Raw genomic sequence first — 22,295 nt, forward strand, 5'->3', positions numbered from 1 at the left:
TCCGTTCCCCAGTACTCTCAGCAGCACTCCTGCTCCCCCAAGTACTACCACACCTCTTCGTCCTGCACTGGAGTTGCCAGAGCCAATGCAATTGGGGGTACAACGCATCCGCACACCGATACGGCAGTTCCGCCACGCCGGGGGATTGTGTTTCTACTGCGGATCCATGGAACATCTGGTTCGGGAGTGTCCACTGTGTCCGGGAAACGGGAAACCCAGTGAGTACAGAGGGGCTCTCTCTGGGTGTAATGTCTCCACGTCCCCTTCAAAAAAATGAACTCCCTAAGAAACTTACATTTCCAGTCTTCCTTTCAGGCGATAAGTTCAAGACTTCTACCGCCGCTTTCATTGACTCAGGAGCTGGAGGAAACTTTGTGGATCTTGAATTTGCCAGGGTAAACCGTATACCACTAGTGAGAAAGAAGGTTCCCATCGCACTCGTCGGTATCGATGGACGTCCTCTTACCCCGGCCCACATCTCCTTAGAGACGGCTCCCTTGCTTCTGTCTTCACATCTGCACAAGGAGACCTTAGTTCTCGATGCCATTCACGCTCCTGGGATACCCATCACCCTTGGTCTTCCTTGGCTACAGCTTAACAATCCTCTCATTGACTGGACTGCCTCCGCTCCAATTTCCTGGAGGTCGAGGTCAGGCGAGACTCATCAACTGCTGGCCAATACCTCTGTTCCCGAAGTTATTCTACCTTCCATTTACCATCAATTCCGGGACGTTTTCAATAAGGTACAGTCAGACCTCTTGCCGCCACACAAGACTTACGATTGTCCAATCGATCTAGTTCCTGGTTACTCCCTACCCAAGTCCAAGACCTACCCCTTGTCGTTACCAGAATCTCACGCTATGGATGAATATATCCAGGAGAATCTCAAGAAAGGCTTTATTCGTCACTCCAATTCCCCAGCAGGGGCTGGGTTTTTCTTCGTCAAGAAAAAGGACGGGTCGTTGAGGCCTTGCATCGACTACAGGGGTTTAAACCAGATAACTATTAAAAATCGTTACCCCCTTCCCCTTATTACCGAACTTTTTCGATAAATTACAGGGGGCCAAGATTTTTTCCAAGTTGGATCTGCGTGGTGCCTATAACCTGGTGCACATCAGGAAGGGGGATGAATGGAAGACGGCCTTCAACACGCGTAGTGGACACTACGAATATCTGGTAATGCCTTTCGGCTTATGTAATGCTCCCGCTGTCTTCCAGGATTTCATCAACGACGTCTTTCGTAAGTTACTCAATATTTTTGTTATTGTATACTTGGATGATATCCTGATTTTTTCCAAAGATTTCCAGGACCATATACACCACACCTCCTACGTCCTTTCCCGTCTCCGTGAACACCATTTGTACGCCAAACTGGAGAAGTGCACCTTTCATACGACCTCTACTCCGTTCCTGGAGTATATCATTTCCGATGAGGGGTTTATGATGGACTCCGGTAAACTTCAAGCAGTCACTGAATGGCCAAGACCCAATTCTCTCAAGGCCATACAACGTTTTTTAGGGTTTGCTAATTACTATCGTAAGTTTATACGGAGTTTTTCCACCATTGTGGCACCCCTCACTGCGCTCACCAAAAAAAGAGCTGATCCTTCTGCTTGGTCATCCGAGGCCATCTCCGCCTTCGAGACACTCAAGGAAGCTTTTATATCCGCACCTATTCTCCGTCATCCCAACATCGAACTTCCCTTCGTCCTGGAGGTCGACGCTTCTGATTGTGGTGCTGGTGCCATTCTTTCCCAGAGACCCACGCCCCAAGATAAGTTACATCTCTGTGCATATTTTTCCAAGAAATTCTCGTCTGCCGAGAGGAATAATGACGTGGGTAACAGGGAACTTCTGGCCGTGAAGATGGCTCTTCAAGAGTGGAGACACCTGCTGGAGTGGTCAAAAGAGCCGTTTACTATTCTCACGGACCACAAGAACCTTCTTTACATAGAGAACACTCAACGCCTTGGTCAACGACAGGCTCGTTGGGCTCTGTTTTTTCTCGATTCGATTTCACCTGTCCTATATCCCCGGGACCAAGAACGTAAAGGCAGACGCACTCTCCCGAATACATTCTTCTGAAGAGAGGCCAGAGGAGTCGTTGGAGACTATCCTTCCACATGAGAGGATTCTCGCCACGTCTACATTCAAGAATCTTGACAAGATTTTGCACTCCCAGAGACGCATTCCCAAGGACTTGGTCGTTCCCGACAACAAACTCTTTGTACCATCCAAATTTGTTCCAGAGGTCCTGTCTTGGGGTCACTCCTCTAAATCTGCAGGTCATCCAGGTTTTAAGAAGACTACTGATCTCATTCGTCGGAATTTCTGGTGGCCAAGGATGTCTCAAGATATTCTGGAGTTTACCCGCATGCCCCACGTGCACTCAAAGCAAGACTCTCTGTCAAAAGCCTCAGGGTTTTCTGTTACCCCTTCCAGTTCCCGACCGCCCCTGGTCCCACATTTCTATGGACTTCATCGTGGAGTTGCCCAAGTCCAGAGGAATGAACACTATCTTGGTGGTCGTGGACAGGTTCTCGAAGATGTCCCATTTCATTCCACTTAAAGGATTACCCACCTCCCCCGCCCTTGCTGATATCTTTACGGAGCAGATTTTCCGGATTCATGGGATCCCTTTGTCCATTGTTTCTGACAGAGGTTCTCAGTTCGTATCCAAATTTTGGAGAGCTTTCGCGAAGAGATTGGGCATCTCTTCTTCCTTCTCTTTCGCCTATCATCCTCAGTCCAATGAACAAACGGAGAGAATCAATCAATCCCTGGAGAAGTACCTGAGATGTTTTATATCCGATTTCCAGGATGATTGGGCTCAACTCCTCTCTTGGGCAGAGTATGCCGTCAATTCTGCAAAAAACGAGTCCACCCGGGAGTCACCCTTCTTTATAAATTATGGGTTCCACCCTCCCTGTCTTCCCATCCCCAACATTCCTTCTGGAGTACCAGCCGTACACTGGCGACACACTTTATTCGAGCTCGGCTAGTCCCACGAATTCGGGTATACCCGGGTGTATTGAGGTTTGTGACTATTTTCTGCCCGAGTACATTGAGGTATTTTCCAGGCAGGGATTGAAGTATTTTATTCCCGCTGGCTGCAATACTGCACAGTATATATATATATACTGCATTACAATTCATGAATTTATGCCATCTGGTAGACACCCGAAGCATTGCAGCCTATTAAATCCTAATCATTATCATTTAACAGATCAGCCGCCCGTCAGCCAGGCATGAACCCAGGCTGGGAAGGCAAACACAACGGGGCTTGTCAGAGGTGAGGAGCGGCGCATTCCAGGTATCTGCCAGGTACATACTGGGTATTTGCTCGAATAAAGTGTGTCGGTGCAGTAGATGAACGCATTTCTTCCCTCCAAACCGCATGGTCCAGGATTCAGTCTACCCTTTTCAACTCCTCCCGCAGATCGAAACTACAGGCCGATCGTCGTCGTCGTTCGGCGCCCAGTTACAAACCAGGGGATTTGGTATGGCTCTCCTCTAGGAATATCCACCTCAAGGTACCATCTCCTAAACTGGCACCTAAGTTCCTGGGACCCTTCCCTATTTGTGAACAAATCAATCCTGTGGCATTCCGGCTCCAACTACCACCCAGTATGAAGATTCCCAATGTCTTTCATGTGTCCCTCTTAAAACCATTTATCTCCAGTCACTTCTTTCCGGATCAGACTCGTAAACCGGATCCCATTACTGTACAAAATAACGAGGAATACGAAGTTCACTCTCTTTTGGATTCTCGCCTATCCAGGGGTCAGCTCCAGTTCTTGGTGCAGTGGAAGGGCTTTGGCCCTGAAGAGAGATCCTGGGTACCTTCAAAGGACATTCATGCCCCGGCCCTTCTTAAGTCCTTCAGGAAAAAGTTTCCAGAGAAACCGTTCTTGGACCATCCTGAGGCCGTTCCTGAAGAGGGGGGTACTGTCAGGAATCGACGTTCTCCTCGCTTCCCACACAGAGCACTCCCTCTCCGCAGGGAGCCCCTGGACACACAAAACAATCCTGCCTTACCGGCCTCCACGGCTCCTCGCCCCTGCCGCCGTCGCGGGATCACTCCCCTCGGCGATTCCTCTGCTCAGCGCCGGGCACGCCCACGCCCTCCTGCACGCATACCTACACGCACGCCAGCCCCAGACGTTATGTGCATGCATTCCCAGCTTACAGAGCACACGCCTAACAGAGCACTTTTAACCAGTGCTCCTGCAGTGAGGCGTCGCCCCCAAGCATCACACAGTTCCATGCAAATCAAGGATTACACTCAGCTGGGCTGTAACACCTCCCTCCTATCAGGGAAGACTCCTTGCAGTCCTCCAGGCCTGCCCCCTTTTCCCATTGGCCTGCCCAGCTTTATTATGCCTGTGCTTCCCATCACTCGTCGCTCGACATAGTCTCTGTATGGGAGTACTTCTGGATTCTCTCAGTGTTTTCACAGGTTCTGACGCGGCTTATACGACTACCCCCTCTGGCTCTCGATCTCGGCACCCCTTGGACAACGCTCACTCTGGTAACCCCTTGAACACGGCTTGGACTACGACCTATCTCCACTCTCCACTCCCTGACCTCGGCAAGGCATTCATCACTCTATCTCTACAACCGGTACCGGCAAGTATTGTCTACCTTACTACACCTGGCCTGGCAACGCTTCATACCACACTCCGGACATGCACCCTTTGCTGCGGGTGCGTGTATTACCACTTCCCCCTTCAGCTCAGGGGACGGGTCTGGTCCGCGGGCAGCACCGGCGTAACAGCAGACAGGCGGCGCGCTGACAGGCACAGACCGTGATATGCGGTCTGTAGGGAGCCGGGAGCCCGAGCAGGAGGGGGGCAGGAGTGGGAGGGGGGCGTGGTTTGAGTGGATGGACCCGCTACTCCCCCCCTCCCTCCACGGGCTCGGGCTCGGTCTCCCGGGCTGTAGGAGGGAGCTGCTGCGGGCTGCTGGAAAGTAAGCAGCTTCCGCTCCCTCCCCCTTCCACCAAAAATGCCCTCCTCACACACGCTGATACACGCTGATACACGCTGATACACACACACACACACCACCCCCTACCTTGTGTAGGAAGCTGTCTGACAGCTCCCGCCCCCGCCGCTGATAGGCTCATCAGCGCACCACGTGACGCGTCACCGCTCGGGATCACAATTTTCTTGCATCCCCTGCCGGCTGACGCATCACAGCTTGTAGTGAGCCGTGCAGCGAGGGGGGACTGGGACTGGCTCAGAAGGATTCCCCTGCTGGTGGCGAATGCTCACGCGGCCGCCCGCGCCGCTGGGTGCAGCGGGTCCCAGCCCTTATGCTCTGTTAACGCCTCCAATGAACACAATTCCTCCTTCTGTATCCTAAACAAGGACAGACAAGACCCCACTCTTGCTTGATTTATTTTTAAATTCCTGATTCGCAGTCATTCTACCTTTCTCTAACAGAACATCTTCCCACCTACATCCCCTGTCCGGCTACCATAAGCACTGGAGAAATTACCCTGTTCATAACATTATCCTGCTGGCAAAACCCAAGTGACCACTCAATACTATGCTCCACTTCATTGCTCCATCTCCCAATTCTGCTGCTCAGCTCCATTGCCTGCTTTGGCACTCTGAATCAAAGCATCCCTGTAACCTTTGCTTGCTGTATCACAGCTCTGAAACATAGACACAATTAAGCCCTTTAGAGACATACCTTAGAGGAACCCCTCACCACAGGGACAAATGGATCACCTCCCACATGAACCCACTGAACAGGGAGAGAGGGGCACACTATCACCTCTTCAACTCCAGTGCAAGGAATAGGGGAATCCATTTTGCCTGGGGATAATATCATACATTATATATTTCATTTTACAACACAAATTTACTTTATGTACTTACTGTTGGCTTTCTTCAAATATATTTTTATTAAGTATATATATCTCATTATTGAAAGCTTCTAACATATCGATTACTTGTTAGTCTAATAAAAGGTATCATACCACCTACTCCCTCTCACTCCTTTGTTTTTGTTTTTTAACTAAATGAAAGAACCAACACAACTTCCCACCCTTATTTGCCTATATTGTTTAATGTTTTTTATGAAACAAAAGGGGAAAAAAAACTATGGAAAATGTTTTTTTTTTTTAAGTACAATTAATTTGTATTTTGGCAAAATTAATACAGTACATTGTTCAAAATTGCTGTGACGGGAGCGGGTAACCAGGCTACACAATAAAGGTTTAAGCCCATCTGGTTACCCCTGAAACCGTGGGGTAACGTGCAGTTACCTAGCACCATAAGCCAGGGATCAGGGATTATATATGTGAAAAATAAAGTGACCCCTGCTTTTCCTGTTTACAAGTTCCCTTTGCCCTTGAAACGTGAAACTTCTGGTGTGTAAGTTTTATTTGGAATATTTGGGTCAAAATGCAATTATTTTGTTTGGAGGAGTTTGGGGACCAAAGATACCAGTAATTCTCGACGACGTGCAGGCAATATTTGCCGGTACGCAAGTGGAATTTCCCCGGGGCTGCCCGGTGTCCCCCAGACTCCTGGTTTTCGAGCCCATATATCCCAGATCCATCTCCCGCACAGATATGGGTTCCCCAAGAGATATTGTGTAATAAAACATATTTTATTATGAGTTGTACATTTACTATAAATGTCTATTCAGCTAGCCTGGGAAAATACAAAGGTGCAGGGAAGTCTGGATAGATATCGTAGTTCAAAGGGGAGACGGGATGTTGAGAGGTGTCGGGGTGCTAAATGGCCGGTGCAGGGCAGAGTACTGAGTCCTCAGAACAGAGACCCCCTGTAGGGAGGACCCTCTGGTCTGCCGGACTCTCTGGAGCCTGCCCAGTAGGTGGCAATGGGTTGACTGGGGGAAGCGGCAGAATGTCGGCGCATTTCCTATTGGTCAATTCATATGTCCCGCCCACAGGGTATCCCGAGCCGGTTTGCACGCCCCCTCCTCTGATGTCAGCCAAAGGACAAGCCCTATTCCTATTGGCTGGCGGGGAGGAATTCCCACGCTCTGGTCGCTCCTCCTACTGTACCTCCATGCTGAACATACAGTAGAACAGCGGAAGGTATGTAAGGAGAAGCCCCAGTCAGAGAACCAAACCATCTTATAGCTTGAGTCGATGACTCGAGGGCGGGCATTTCAATGATGCTCTGTCCCAAATAGCAGAGCAACTGGCTTCGTTTTGAAGCTAGGAGAGTCTGCCCTGCAGAGGCTAAGTCAGAGGCGAAGTTGAAGTTCTTGTTTTGGAACGTAGCAGTCGCGTCTAGGACCTGAAGCCGAAAAGAGGACCAGGAAGCCTGGGCATATATCTCATTCAGGGTAAGCCCTCCGAAGCGGGCACCATGCACCTATTTTAGCCCAGATTTCACCCCCAGCGTCCCAGTAAGTGTGTATATTTCCTGTATCTTTGTATTTCACTGTGTGTATGCGGGTTTACCCGAATAAACCTCATTTTATTCCACTACTGTAGTTCTTGTTTTTATCTATTTGTTTTGGATTTGTGGTTCTTGTTTTTATTTAAACAGGATCCAAGTACCAGGATGAACATATAGATATTTGCTGTATAATAGGTAAGAAATGTGGTTTAGTGTTTGTTTACACTATCTACAAGTTAACTGGGGATATAAGTTCACTGGCTGCAGCTTCCGCCCCCACTCTCCTTCTTGCTCAATAACTATGACTAATGTTTATTTGACATAATGTTCTGTTCTGTTCAGGTTGCACATGTTCTCTGCACAAACTGAACAGCGCGTTTGATAGCCTTGAAACGGTTTCTACCTGCACAAAAAATATATTTGTACCCCATTATTATATTTCTGTTTCACCTATTGTGGCATTACAAAAGGTAGTGACAACAAAGATTAATTAGCATTTTAATATTTCTCTGCTTTTGTCACCACATCCTGCTCGGATCAGATGCTTAAAGCAAGAAACGTTAGAAGAAAATATTAATGCTCTTAGGGCCTCATGCAGTAAGCGACGATTATGTGAAATCGGCAAGCTTATCGATTAGTCATGTTATTGGCGTTTTTCCCTCTCCGTATGCAGTAAGTGCCGAATACATTCAAAATCAAGCCGAAAACAAATCCGCCCACTCTCACGATGATGAGCCGATCACACACAGGTGTATCGGCGTGCGTGGCGGGGTGCTGTTAGGTTGCACAATCACAAATCTTGCTGAATCAGGCGAAACAAGCATGTTTTTGATTGCGCGCCATATTTAAAGGCAACGTGTACTGCTAATCATTCTCTGTGTTGTTGGGAGTGAGAGAGAGAGAGAGACGCACAGAGCTGGACGATTGAAGATTTGCATATTGACTGAGAGACTTGTTGTGTATTGGGAGAGCTTTGTCCTTTGTTGTTTTGTTTACATCTTTGTCTTGTTTTATATGTGGAAGTGGGTCGTGTGATTGCCTGTACATTTCTTGTCTGTTTTTTGTGAGTGCTGGAAGTATGCCCGCAAAGCGTGGGAAGAGTGATGCTGGTGGGAGTGGGAGTGCTACTCGTGCGAGTACGCGTCAGAGTGAACGTTCTGTTCAGGGGAGTGATGTTGCTGGTGCACCGAGTGGTGTTGCTGGGAGTGGGAGTGCTGGTGCTGGGAGTGGGAGTGCTGTTGTTGGGAGTGGGAGTGCTGGTGCTGCGAGTGGTGTTGCTGGGAGTGGGAGTGCTGTTGTTGGGAGTGGGAGTGCTGTTGTTGGGAGTGGGAGTGCTGTTGCTGTGAGTGGGAGTGCTGGTGCTGGGAGTGCTGGTGCTAGGAGTGTGAGTGCTGGTGCTAGGAGTGTGAGTGCTGGTGCTAGGAGTGGGAGTGCTGGTGCTAGGAGTGGGAGTGCTGGTGCTGGGAGTGCTGCTGGTGGCGCAGTTGCTGATGGGGTGTCTGGTGGTGGCGTGCTTGCTGGTGGCCAGCTTTTGGAGGCTCTTCCATTGGAAGAAGGAGAGTCCAGTCAGCACCAGCCAAGCTCTGACCCTAAACCTGCTCGGAAGAAACGTGTGGAGAAGCCACGTAATCCTCGCTTCAATGACCAGGAAAATAGGGCTCTTGTCACTGGCATTCTGGAGCACTATGACAGTCTCTATGGACATTTAGTAGGTAAGTGTACCTTTACATTTATTATTCAAATACATGTGATCCTAGGTCATCTGAGTTTTGTTCATATGCAAATATGGGTACACAATATCTTTCTATGTTCATTAGTGTGGAAACACAGCTTTTTATCATGCCTTACAAGGACAAATAAACACAGGCGGTCAATTTGCCAGAACTGCATACAATATGAATGCAACCTTGCTTACATGTATAGGTTTAGTAGTGAATGCTCATGTGCTTCACATATTACACATAAAACAGCATGTTTGCTATCTCTTGGAACAGCTAGCAGTGTAGGAAACTGGTGCTTATATTATTATTAATTTACCTCATATCTTTTATATGTTTTTCAAGGGCGGACAAGTGCAGCAAGCAAAAAAGAAATGTGGGACACAATAGTCATTGGTGTCAATGCCTGTGGGAATAGTGTCAGGGACAAGTATCATTGTCGGAAAAGATTTGATGATATTAGGTCCAAATTGAAAAAGAAAATACAAGACCAACGCGTGCATGCTACTGGCACTGGAGGTGGGCCCACACCACAACGTCTCATATTGACTCCATTGGAGGAGCTGCTTCGGCCAAAATTACTTACCGTCGTCGTGGAAGGCTTGGCTGGTGACCGTGACATTGGAATTTATCCGTCACAATTTCCAGCAGGTGATAAATATTACTGTACTAGGCGTGTCGTTGCTTACACTTATTTTGCATATTTACACTGCTTTTTATACTGTCTTCACAATATAAGCATACCTGCATCTATATATGTATATGTCTGATTCTGTATATATATATATCTCAAAATAGACATATATGTAGTAGTCCTACTAAAAGCAGTAACTAATATAGCACGTGCCATTGCGTGCTCATTTACATGTGAATTCCCAAAATGCATAGCTGCAGTGGAAGCAATTGATGGTGGGCGAAGATGGGGAACAACAGGGTAGTACACATGTGTAACACATGTTCATGAGAAATTATTAGTAGCTACAGGTACAGAACAGAAATATGTATCATATTATTGTGTATTTTATTGATTTTACTCCGACAAACATGACATTACTGCCTATTTTAAGCATGCATCAAAGAAATTGCATGTAACGGCCTACAAACATCACTGGCACTAACACATCTATAGTTGCTTATGAAAAGGTCCATTTTTGCTTTATGTCATATACAGACAGCATAATGAGGCACACGTATCATATGTTATGTCATTGTTTTCATAACTTAAACACTGCAGATGACTACTTAGCTCATCTACCATTGTGTTAAAGCAGCTGCAATTAATATCTCATCACAGCATACACTTCAACAGAGGGGGTGGGGTTCAGCACACACACTAATTACAGCCTCATTTCACGGTCAACTTAGTTCACACCATTTTCACCTGTTTCAAGTAATTGAAAGGTGTGGCTGATTAGGCTTTTTGGGGAAGGGAATACCTTTCTTACAACCTGAATAGCACAACTGAAGTTAATCACACTCATTTGAAAGCTTAACTCTAGCTACTAAATGCCCCAACAACTCATTACTTATCAAAGCGTACGTCACACATTAGTTCACTCATATCTATAGTTGAACTACTATCAAAGACACATTATCACACACTGCATGTGTTGTCTTGTTGAGTCACAGCCACATTCAGGTGTGCCACATCTTCGATTAATGTACCACACATATCCTCTACCAAAAACAACACTTTTTGCAATATGACCACCTTCATGATAACCATTGTGAATGGTCATCTCATGATAGTTATGTACATTATGATACTGATATCACTACACAACATATGATTTTTATGTACTAATTTAATCTATTTATCCTCACGCATTACTGCAGAAACATAGTATGTTGTATGTTAGGGAACTCAAAACTTCTAAGTACACAGGCATGTACAGTGTTATTACAACTATTTATGTTCACTTTCACACACATTTTCGGTTAAGGAACTGATGTTGTTAGTTAATCATAAATACAGAACATACAATAAGTGTTTGTTCAATATTTACACATGTAAATGTAAAACTTATGTTATTGTTATATATAGTTGCCCCTGGAGGACATGTGTCACCTGAGATGGAACAAGTGTCTTCACCTGGGTCAGCCAGCTCAACACAACTAGAAGGTGAGTGTATCATTTGCTGGCCATATAATATGTGCTCTTCTATATGTTATGTTGTCATGTTCATTATTTGTTTTGCACATCTTCTTTAAATAGGATTACTTAGTGTCAGTGCAAATTAAGTGTAAGGCAACATGTATTGTGTTAGTGATGTGAACTATCATGTAGGACTTCGGAGTTTAGAGCAACTTTTCATTCATTCATATTTCATACTGAGTCCAAACATTATTCGTAAGTCAAGGTAGTTTTTAATGTGAGGTTATAAAACGTATGCTAACATGTTAGGTGTTACTTAGGACACAGTACAATTACATAGTAACACAGCATACATTAACATGCCATTTAATAATGTGTACATTTCTTTTTAGAACATCATGGTGATGAGGATGATGAGTATGATGAGGATGATGCCGCAGAAGAGACTGAAATACAATCATGTGACCATGAAGAGGTGCCAATAGAAACTGTTGTACCGCCAAATCGTCCATCAACTTCCACATACGATGCAATTGTAGCTTCAGAGGGAAAAATAGTGGACGCAGAAAATCGTCGCCATTCAGACATGATGACAGTGCTGGAAAGGATGATTGGACTGCAGGAAGAAACAGTATCACAATTGGCACATCTCCACAGAGTCTTCATTGAAGTGCCTAAACAGTTGCAAAAAATCAACACCTCATTCGAAGCATTAGTTGTTCAGCAAACACAAGCTAATTACTGGAGAATGACTAATGTACCACAATTCAACACCTCACAGCCAGGATCTGTTCATGCAGGTCAGTTTTCACCACATTCATCTGATATTCATTCACCAGGCCCAAATGTTACCGGTCAAGTAGCAGACATTGCTGTGCAGGTTCCTGACGACATCCTACCGCTGCCATCTGTACAAATTCAGCAGCTGACACCTACAAAGGAGGCCACAAAAAGAAAACACAAGCAGTTACTACTGACCAGTTTTTGGTCAAAAACAAAAAAAGACTCACATGAAACAGACCGACCATCACTTGTGCAGTGTCTACCAACTTGCTCACATGTGTCAGTGGGCACAAGCTCTGTCGGTGAGTCACTTGCCATAAGCCCTGTCCGTGAACAGTCAGTACCCACAAGCCCTGTAGGTGAGTCACTGCCCAAAAGCCCTGTAGGTGAATCGCTGCCCAAAAGCCCTGTAGGTGAATCGCTGCCCAAAAGCCCTGTAGGTGAGTCACTGGCCACAAGCCCTGTAGGTGAGTCACTGGCCACAAGCCCTGTAGGTGAGTCACTGGCCACAAGCCCTGTAGGTGAGTCACTGGCCACAAGCCCTGCCCGTGAAGTGCCAGAGGCCACTCAAAGTGGCTCTGTTGTGCCTAAAGTTGGTGGCAAAAGAAAAAGGAAAATTCAAGAGACAACAAGCAGGCCTGTTACTCGTTCGCAAAAGGAACAAAAAAAATAAATGTTATAATTCAGAAAATATGTCTTTGGCCTTGTTTTGTTGACTTCAGATTATCTAATTACTATTGTATGTATGCTGAAGACTGTGTTGTTTCCAAACTTTCAACTATGTTCTTGTACACGTGAAGTTTTGGAAATGTTAACACTCATAATTAATTGTGTTATAAATAATTATGTTTTAATCGTCTGTTCAGTAATGGTCCACCAGGAGCCAGTTGCTAAGTTTAGAGAAGCTGCCATTGACTTTGCAGCAAAACATTGCATTTGGGTGTGTTAATTGATGTAAGAATTGCATATGCATATTAGTCACATGCAATTATAAAAACACCTAAGTAAGTGCAAACATCTTTCTTGTACGTGTACAGCAGGATTATGTGTAAATTATTACTTACCTTTGCCTTGCTTGGCCATTGTAATTTTGTCCTTTAATCATTTGTGTGTTCGTTTCAATAACATCTCAGAATGTATAATAATATATATACACACACACTGTGTGTGTGTGTGTGTGTGTGTGTGTGTGTGTGTGTGTGTGTGTGTGTGTGTGTGTGTGTGTGTGTGTGTGTGTGTGTGTGTGTGTGTGTGTGTGTGTGTGTGTGTGTGTGTGTGTATATATATATATATGTATATATATATGTATATATATATAGTACTATATAGTACTATATAAACTGGTATACATGTATTTTACAAACTAATACACTTCATGCTTCCTTGTGAAAACACTATTTTAATAATACAGGCCTAATGTTTGAGAAATATCCTACAGTAAGTATGAGACTCTAACAGTATTGTGCTTAAACAAATGTTTATTACTTAATTCAATCATGTTTCTCACCATTTAAATAGGTTTCATACAAGGTATACTTAATGCCATCAATGTTGTGTGTACTCCTGCAATATTAAAAAAAATAAAATATAATATATAAATATATATATATATTTTTATAAGAGAGATATATTTATATATATATATATATACACACGTATTTAAACTCATGCAGACAGGGAGTTAACCAGACTTTCACATACACACAGAAATGTAAGCGGGGAAAAAACATTTCTTTTTGCAGGTGTGTGTTTTTACTGATATGCCTGGCTAAGAAATATTTTCACACAGTGGTCTTTGTTAGTTTTCAAAAAAACACTATGTGAACGCATTCAAAGTCTAGGGATGTTTTTCACAAACGAGATAAAAGAAGGAGAAATGTTTCTCCCACAGTCCCATATCACGAACCACAACTGTTAACCCAATTAGACAAACAAATCCAATTGGCGTTTGAAATAAGGAGTCAAAGTAGTTAGTTTTGTTGACCTTGACAAGGAAAAACAGGAGTTTGTTAGCCATTCAGCACATTCATTTTGATGAGCAAATAACACAGACCTGCACACAGCTTTTGTGCTACTCAGACATGGCTGATGAATTCGTTAACAATATTAATCCCCTTTTAGGGTATAAGTACATGATCTGTGAAGCCATCTTGAACAGTCGCGGACAGAAAGCAAGCACACGCCAAATCGATGATTTCATTCGAGCAAAATATCCTTATTACCAAGACCGTAAGCATGCACGGAATTTTAATTCCTCAATAAGATTCACTTTATCAAGTAATGACTTTTTTGAACGTGACCAGGATAAGCTACAACACACCTATGGTTTCTGGAAGATTGCCCCGGAAAAACAATTTCTCCTGAAAGACGGCACTTATATTGTCGTGAAAGGCATATTTATTCCTAATGGCAATAGCAATGTATCCGCTACTACTGATCCGTTTGAATCGATACGTGCTGCAATATCTGCAGCCTCCATTCCTGAAACCCACATTGTACAAGAACAAAAGTACTATGATTATGTACCAAGCCTTTCAGCTGAAAATGCATTGGAATGGGAACCCGAAGAAATGAACCTACCTCCCGACCAATTATTTGAAGAAAGCAGTGGCGATTCCTATGAGCGCATCCTGGAGGAGATATGTGTCATACTGGATTCAGCGGTTGGGTTAAGCGTGGATGAAAATGCCTTGCATTTCTGGAGCGACCAGTTGCAGCCAGGCGAAGAGTTAATTCTAGAAGAATGGTAAATATAACAATCGTTATGCGTTGACTCTGCGTTTAAATTTTTTTTTTTTTTGTAACCACCATTTTCACTTTCAATGCGTGGATACAGCGTAACATTGCAGACTGCATAACATGTAGCGATCACAAACAAATTGTTTCCTAATACAATATAGTAGAACCTGAAAGAGTAGTACACATTGCTGACGGAATAAATATACGTACTTTCCTATCCCTTTAAACATATTAGCAACATTTTTCCATTACTCTAACACATACCTGTTTTGTTATCATGCAACATCTACAACATTGAAAACCGGGTCCACCACGTATGACGTGGGACCCTTGTCATGGGCCAAGGCGTCCTTAAAAAGGATTACTGATGTAAGTCCCGCCCCCAAGCGACGTGCGCGCCTCAAAGCCTATTGGCTGTCATGTTTTGTTATAGTAACGGTAACTGCAGTGTGTGATGCGTGCGGCTCAGTGTTTGTAGGCGTACCCTGGGCGTTAGCCGAATGTTAATTGAGTGGGAGGAGTGTTAGCGTGCGTTTCACGCTGGCTTAACATGACGTCACACGTATTGCATTTGCGCATTGTGTTATCGGCCGTGCTTTCTGTTCAAACACGTCTGTTTAAAAAGAATACAGATGTACTCGTTTAGAACGAATGTAGTTTCGTCTTCATTGTATTTGAAATAAAGATGTTATGTTTACTGGTATTTTCAACATGTATTGAACGCACAACGTACGCTTTGTTTTGCGCATGCGCTAACAGTTAGTGGAGCCAAGCGTGAAGTGCGTGCGCACACAAAGATGTGCGCGCACATCTTTCAGTATACAGGCAACGTTCACTTCTTATACATAGTTATGCCTGCTACAAATTTAAAGAAACATTACATACTGATGAACAGTTTTACTTCTAACATATAAGTGACTGACGTGTGTATCTACACAATCATATAGAGCTGCGTAACGCGTTGTCACGGATGCATATCTAGTAAGGTGCCATCTTTGACCATCATGTGTTTGCTGTATTTCAGAGATGTCGGGGAAGATACAATCGGATCAATGTATGATTTCAGAAGAGTCTACCTTTATATGAGATGATTGTGAGGAGGAGCCACCGACTACTATACTACATATGGAACTAATTTTATATTGCTTGCAGCGCTTATTAACAAACAATTAAAAATGTGATACCCTTATGCCTATATTGCATAAGCACTTAATTAACATAATGATGTTGCAAAAGAGTGCCTCATGAATTTTTATTGAGTGTTCTTTAATGACTACTAACATTTTATGACATGGTGTCTTTTATATATAACAACCATTCCCACTCTGCTAACACATTTGTGTATTCTAATATGTAATGGAACGTATGACTGTCGAAACTATGTAACAATAATAATAATAATATGAGCATGTTCATGTATAGGGCTGCTAGTTGTACGCAGCGATTTACAGACACATGTTTCAGCCTGAGGTCCCTGGCCCGTGGAACGTACAAATGTTTTTTTGCCGCATGAGGCACAGGGAGATAAAGTGACTTGGCCAAGGTCACAAGGAGCCCACACTGGGAATTGAACCAGACTCCCCTGCTTCAAACTATCAGTGCCAGTGTGTGTCTTTACTCAGTGAGCCACTCCTTCTCCCAATGTAAAGGACACTTACAACCAAGTAGCCATTTATTTTTAAAATCTCTTGTTACATGGGTATGTAGATAAAATGGTTTGGGACTGTAGCAAATAATGTTACTGGCCAGATGTTATGGTCCCCTCCAATGCATGATGTTCTGAATATGACATCACCATCATGTTATGAAGTACGTTTCTGTGTATATTTCATTAACCTAACTAACTATAGTTTACTGTGTTTATTAATCGTTTAGAAATACATAGTATAGTCAATATGATGATATAAGCTACCATAATAAAGCTGGTGTTATCATTTGTCGGTGTTATACATGGATCCTACACCAATTGATACACACACAAACAGTTGTCTTAAAAAGTGTGTCTATGCTAGTGATGAATGTGCTCCCGTAAGTAAACAAATAAGTACAGTTATCCCCTTTTCTCCAAACACCTCTATATTACATTAATGGAAATTATAAGGAAACATACATAAAATGTGATGAAATGTGAGTAATCATTTTGTAATACAATGCACATGAAACCTCAAGAGTAGCTAAATGCATATACATGATACAGAAAGTACATATATGTAACATTTGTGTTTAAACCAATATGTTGGGTTTTTAGTTCCAATAATTATAGGAAGATTGAGGTAGCCACATCTTATGAGAGATGTCAGCAAATATACATACCATGATCAGTCATACTGCAAATATACCTATAATGCAAAGGAACAATATATAAATTGCAAACATTGACATGCCATCTTCAGTACCGTAAAGAACACATCAAAGTGTGTATTTGGTGTTAAATGTGCAACACCATGTATATTTAATGACATTCAAAATGTAAATCAGCCTGGTGTACACATCATCTGGATGTACATGTTACACTGCACCAATAACATTGTATGTAAGCATACTAGAAGCATGAATGATTATGGGCATAATATGTGTTTTGTCTTAGCATAAGGAATAACACAATGCTAAAATATTATTGCTTTGTTACCCAAGTTGTATTCACATACACACAACTAAAGTACAATTGAAGAGGGATTATATAACCTGTGCAACAATAACATACCGGTGCCACATCCCTTTGTGCACACAGCAGAGAAAAGAAAGGTGTGCAACCCATATTCATCTGTGTCCTAACAGAAGGTTATATAAAGAAACATTATTGTTAATATAACATAATTAAACTATAAAAGTAGTACTAGGAACATATGAGTTTGTACTTACAAGAAAAAAATGAATTGATGAGATTCTGTCGTGTCTGGCCACCACTGGCTGTTTGTTCATTTTCAGCAGCTACATGGGTGGGATGCTCGTCTACCAAAGCCTCAGCTAGGTCTGACTGTACATTGTGCCTGAGTGCAACATTGTGCAAAATGCAACAGGCAAGGATAATATCAGACACTTTTTGAGGCTTGTATAGAAGAGCCCCACCAGTTCTGTCCAGACACCTAAACCTGGTCTTGAGTAGGCCAAATGTCCTCTCTATAACAGATCTTGTAGATATATGGGCTGCATTGTACCTCTCCTCTGCTTCAGTTTGAGGGTTTAGCACCGGAGTCAAGAGCCACGGCCTAATTCCGTATCCTGAGTCACCTATAATGAATGGAGCACACATAAGCTGACATTAGTGATCAAATTGTACAATGCCAACATTCCTAAATCAAAATGTGTTTTGTGTTAGAACATGTAAATGTGTACTCACCCAGCAGCCAACCAGGTTCAAAATGACCCTCTTCGAACGCATGGAAGACTGAAGAGTTCCTCAGGATAGAGGAATCGTGACTGGAACCAGGGAACTTGGGTACCACATGCATTATCCTCATCGTGGCATCACATACCACCTGTACATTGAGTGAATGGTAGTGCTTCCGATTGCGGTACACATGCTCACTCTGACTAGGTGCAATCAAAGCAACATGTGTGCAATCGATTGCACCCAGCACAGATGGTATCCCTGCTATATTATAAAAGCCAGTCCTGACTTCCAGCCACTCTGTTGCCTCTGTAGGAAAATGAATATAATTCCTAGCGCGTCTATTGAGTGCATAGAGAAACTGGGTCAAGGCCCGCGAGAATGTAGATTGCGAGACCCCGCCCACTATGCCCACAGTTGTCTGGTATGACGCGGAAGCAAGATAATGTAATGAGCACAGCATTTTAACAAGCCCAGGGACTGCACGACCTCTGGCTGTGAAAAAATCTAAATCCCCCCTTATCTCCTCATAAAGAGATAAGATTGCTGCTGAACTCAAACGATAGCGACTTACAATCTCCTCCTCACTCATCCCATCTAACAGGGTTCTCTCCCTGTACAGACGCGGACGAGGCACAAGTTGTCTCCTCTGTCTTCTCCTCTGATCTCCTGTCCCTCTACCTGTCCCTCGGCCTGTCCCTCTCCCTGTCCCTGTCGTATCCGCGTCACTGTCACTGTCCCTCGGTGTGTCCCTACCTTGCCCTATATCATTCTCTTGATCAGCAAGCATGTCATAGAAAAGAATGTTCCTGCGTCTCCTAAACATTCGCAACATTTTGAAATGAGTAGCTGTGAATGAGCAGGTAATGTGCGTCCTTTAAATAGGTATGTGATGATGTCAGGTGACATAGTAAAATGCAAGGTGTTACATTAACATAATAAAGTACTTCTGTGGCAAGCTGTGTGCACTTGTTGTTCTAAGTATTTGTTGTGTGTATTCTGCAGGGAATGATGATATTTGGCAATGATGTGACGTGAAGCTTTGTACAAAGATTGCTTGCAAATAAATAGTTGCATGTGCAATGCATGTAACACTTGTGAACGCAAGAGTCAGTCATGTAATGAGACAAAAAGGCTGAGATTGACGTGGGAAAAGTTTTGTGTAACATGTGTAATTAGCCATGTTATTGTCACATGTTGCCAACAATGAATAGTCGTGTGCATATGCATGCATTTGTGTAAGGAGGATAGTTGCTATAGAATGAGTTTACAAGGTGTCCCAATGATGAATTACTGTACATGTGTGTATAAGTTAGGTTGAAGTGCTTGTAATGCAACGGTTACAATGTAAACATGCAATGTGATTGAGCGTCCAATAAGTGACGTCATGAAAATAGGAAGGACCCAAACGTAGATGTAAACATGAGAATTTAGATGTACATGAAGGTTTAAAGATGCGTGACACATTACAAGCATTGTGTAATGTAAAGGAACATGAATATACGGTGTATGTGTGACATGTGTGACATCATGTAAATAATTGTCGCTGAGTTGAGTAAAATGTGTGATATGATGTGAGGTTCTCCTTTAAGAGTGTAGTATAGTATTTTCCCTTGCCACATCATCACATGATGAGTAATGTGACCCGCAAATGCTGAAAACATGTAAAAGTCGAATGTTATGCAAATAAGACACATCAGCTGTGACACAATGCAGGGAATGCCCCCACACTGTAATGCAAATCCCCCTTGTATTGTGAGCAATGAAACGTAAACAGTACTATACTGTTATACGTCCCCGCTCCATTGACTTCCATTGATGTACAGAAGATTTTTTTTTTCTAAGTGCCGTTCCGGCAGCCTTAGCGATCGTTCTCCCGTCCAAAATGCCAACTTTAGTTGGCGGGAGAAATCGGCCATAACATCTCAATTTCGTAGTGCCGATCAGCCCCGATAAGCTGTTTTTTTTTGTTGAATCCAGCCGATTTAAAAAAGTGGCGATCAGTGTCGAAAACAGGCTTATCGGCAGCCGACTGGCCATAACCAAATTATCGGCTCCGAAACCTGGCGATATGAAGCACTTATCGGCGCTTACTGAATCTCAAACCCAATTTTGGCTATAAAATGGCCATATTTCCCTTATCAACGCTTACTGCATGAGGCCCTTAGTGGTAGATTCATAATGCTCCGTTAGGGACTTAACGAGACGTTAACCTCAATTAACGTCTCGTTAAGTGCTAACGGGGAGTAAGTGCTGCCTTCATGCTAAAATGGCCTGCCATGAATTTAAACAGACCTTAGTGCTAATGATATGCAAAAGTGGTGTGGACCACCTCAATGCATATCCTCAGCAGTCCGTTAAAGTTAACGTTGCACATAATGCTATGTTAGTTTACAGTAGGTCGTGGTTATAGCTGCCATTAAGTGCTTCCAGCTTCCAGCACCTATTGCCGGGTAGCAGAATTGTTTTTGGCTTTATCTAGGATTTTGAAGTGGGACACTTTTGCCTTAGCAATATATAAAGCCAAAGGGAGTACTATGGAGTAAGCCAAAACATTTAGATCATTTTAATCGATCTGGTGCTTCAGGGGTTAATGGTGCAACAATTTCAATTCAAAAACACAATATATTTGGTTTATGACAGGCCAAGACTTTTCCTGGGTCTGGGTTGGTTTTCAAAGATAACTTAACTGGAGGGGCCTATCACGGATGACCCATTAAAAATTACACACGTGTTTTGTGTAGAACGTCATAAACGCTAACCAGAGATGATTCCATTAACCACAAAGAAAACTAAATGCTTGTGAATAATTTCTAGCGCATTCCAGAGAGAGCTGACACACCGGTTATGCTTTCATTGGAAGGCTTTATTAAAAACGAGAATATCATGTGATGTCATCTACTGTATACACTAAGAGTTACATGTGTGTGTTCGTGACATAGAATGGAATGTAAGGAGACCACACACTGCATGGTTAAGAGGTGCCATGGGCAGATATCCATTTGTCACTCAAATTTAGGATCAATGCAGTCATGATTAGTCTCGTTGCCTCTGTCAGGACCGTCTGAATTTATTGATGTGGCTCACATGTTTCTAAGTATTAGAGAAGGGAAGTTATGAGTGCGGTTATATACTGAGGCAAATGTAAATTACATTTTGTAGGAGGTTTTTTTACTATTAAAACTGTCAATCTAATAGCTGATTTACGACCGGTGGGCTTATGTTGTTTCAATGGGGAAAAAAATAATACATAAGTCTGAGCAAGTTATTATGAAAATCAGATTTTAACAGAGGTGTGTTTTGGACCAAACACGTGAAGTCTAATTTCTGCGTCAGTAACCTCTCTGGGAGAAAATCCCGATATATGGCAATGTACTGTGTAAGGATTCCTGTTTTATCCTGTTTTTTTTAAGAAACTGTCCTGCATTTACTGTAATTGTATCTTCTTGTAAGTCTTTTTCTATCATTTAAGCACTGTATGTTTTATATATTATATATATATATATATATATATATATATATATATATATATATATATATATATATATATATATATATATATATATTAACACACATTCCCAGATAGCTCAAACTTCTACACCCACCACATCATGAATATATATTTATGTCAAAAAGAGTGCTACTGGGCGAGGCAAATGTATACAACAAAAGACAGGTGTGCCCAATGCTCCGTCCAATTGACAAAACATATATGGTAAATAGTATAAAGTTTAAATACTTCAATAATAATAACAACTTGGTTATTTAGTTTAACCCCTTGGCCAAAGCGTCGTAAGCCTGCATACCAAACGTCAAGGTATAACCAAAAATGCAGGTCCTACACTACACTGTGAACCCTTCCTTTTACCTCTGTACTAGGGGAAAGGACCATAGTAAGTCCTGTTCTTGCAGCAGAGTGAAAGACCTCCCAAGTTAAAAAGGTGAGGAGGAGTGAGCTCTGGGGGGAGGTGCCACCAGAAGTTTGAGCTTGCTTGGAATGTGTGTTAATCAATTTCTGACTGGTAACAGTTGTAATGGAGGAAGGTGGCACCTCCCCCCAGAGCTCACTCCTCCTCACCTTTTTAAATTGGGAGGTCTTTAACTCTGCTGCAAGAACAGGACTTACTATGGTTCTTTCCCCTCATACAGAGGTAAAAGGAAGGGTTCACAGTGTAGTGTAGGACCTGCATTTTTGGTTATACCTTGACATTTGGGTATACCTTGAGCATTGGGCACCCCTG

General features: G+C 43.1%; 1 long non-coding RNA gene across 2 annotated transcripts; it reads right to left on the reverse strand.

Moving 5' to 3' along the window:
- Positions 1 to 11,516: 11,516 nt before the first annotated feature.
- On the reverse strand, positions 11,517 to 18,298 carry LOC142497358 (uncharacterized). Of its 2 annotated transcripts, none has more exons than XR_012802235.1 (5): positions 17,586 to 18,296; positions 17,428 to 17,494; positions 17,037 to 17,062; positions 14,565 to 14,719; positions 11,517 to 12,133 (listed from the first exon to the last, which is right to left on the reverse strand). It is a non-coding gene; the product is annotated as an uncharacterized LOC142497358 (long non-coding RNA). The 2 variants fall into 2 exon arrangements; XR_012802237.1 differs by lacking the exon at positions 11,517 to 12,133 and adding an exon at positions 13,488 to 13,547 and having other exon boundaries at positions 17,586 to 18,298.
- Positions 18,299 to 22,295: the final 3,997 nt, after the last annotated feature.

The sequence above is a fragment of the Ascaphus truei genome, chromosome 6 (genome assembly GCF_040206685.1).
Source record: "Ascaphus truei isolate aAscTru1 chromosome 6, aAscTru1.hap1, whole genome shotgun sequence".
Classification (NCBI taxonomy): Eukaryota; Metazoa; Chordata; class Amphibia; order Anura; family Ascaphidae; genus Ascaphus; species Ascaphus truei.